This window comes from Sapajus apella, unplaced genomic scaffold (genome assembly GCF_009761245.1).
Source record: "Sapajus apella isolate SASKATOON/1434 unplaced genomic scaffold, GSC_monkey_1.0 scaffold81, whole genome shotgun sequence".
Classification (NCBI taxonomy): Eukaryota; Metazoa; Chordata; class Mammalia; order Primates; family Cebidae; genus Sapajus; species Sapajus apella.
The window spans coordinates 2,660,467-2,662,091 of NW_022437021.1; positions in this window are offsets into that span (position 1 = coordinate 2,660,467).

Sequence of the window (1,625 nt, forward strand, 5' to 3'; positions counted from 1 at the left end):
TCAAGTGGCTCCCTGATCCCCCGTGTACCCCAACTGTGAGATATGTCATAGAGGAGAGCTCTGAGTGACATCTGGCAGGTACTCTTTTGGGACAAAGCTACCAGAGGAAGGAACAGGCAGCAATCTTCGCTGTTCTGCAGCCCCTGTGGGCGATTCCCAGGTAAGCAGGGTCTGCAGTGGACCTCCAGCTAACTCCAGCAGTGGGGCCTGACTGTTAGAAGGAAAATTAACAAACAGAAAGAAATAGCTTCAACATCAACAGAAAGGATGCCCACTCAGACACCCCATCCAAAAGTCACCAACTTCAGAGACCAAAGGTAGATAAATCCACAAAAATGGGAAGAAACCAGTGCAAAAAGGTTGAAAACACCGAAAACCAGAACGCCTGTCCTCCTTCAAGGCATCACAACTCCTCACCAGCAAGGGAACAAAACTGGATGGAGAATGAGTGTGATGAATTGACAGAAGCAGGCTTTAGAAGGTGGGTAATAACAAACTTCTCCCAGCTAAAGGAGCATGTTCTAACCCAATGCAAGGAAACTAAGAACCTTGGAGTAATGGTTAGACAAAATGCTAATGAGAATAACCACTGTGGAGAAGAACATAAACGGCACGATGGAGCTGAAAAACACAGTGCAAGAACTTCAAGAAACATACCCAAGTTTGAATAGCCAAATCCATCAAGCGGAAGAAAGGATCTCAGACATTGAAGATAAATTTAATGAAATAAAGCAAGAAGGCAAGATTATTTTTATGTTTTGAAATAGAGTCTCACTCTGTCTCCCAGACTGGAGTGCAATGGCACAGTCTTGGCACACTGCCACCTCCACCTCCTAGGTTCAAGAAATTCTGCCTCAGCCTCCTGAGTAGCTGGGACTACAGGTGCTCACCACCATGCCCGGCTAATTTTTGTATTTTTAGTAGAGACGGGGCTTTACCATGTTGGCCAGGCTAATCTTGAACTCCTGACCTCAGGTGATCCACCCACCTCAGCCTCCCAAAGTGCAGGGATTGCAGGCATGAGCCATGCATTAATTTAAAACAAGCTGCTACACTTTATCTTTTCCCTTCTGATTCAAAGAAAAATTCCTTCTCCCTTTTCCCAAAACTGTCACTCTCACCTATGTCTATAATTATATCAATATCATTTCATTAAGAATCTGGTCTCCTAAGTTCCCCTTCCTTATTTCTACCTTTAATTTATCTCTCTTCATTGTTTGCCAGATGCATCCTGTCTTCCTTAACGCACCACACAATCTCTACTTTTTCACCACCAAACTTTCTGAAGGAACAGTCTGTGGCTACTTTCCCCATTTAAAAAAAAAAATGTTTTTACTACTTGTCAGTTCTTTAAATACGTGGAAACTAACTTCTGTTCCTACTATTTTACTTCAACCACTCTTTAAAATGAGGGCTACATCCTAAATTACCAAATTCAATGTATTTAGCTTAGCTTTATCCTTCTTGGCTGTGCAACGTTCTTGACATATTTGCCTTATTCAGTTCTCTCCTCCTACCTTTCTCATGCACCTCCAAAGATTCCTTTTGCTTTTTCAAAGCCCCTTTTTAAAAGCGCTTTTCAAGTTTCTCATTTTCTTATTTCTCTTCTTAGAAAACCTAAATGG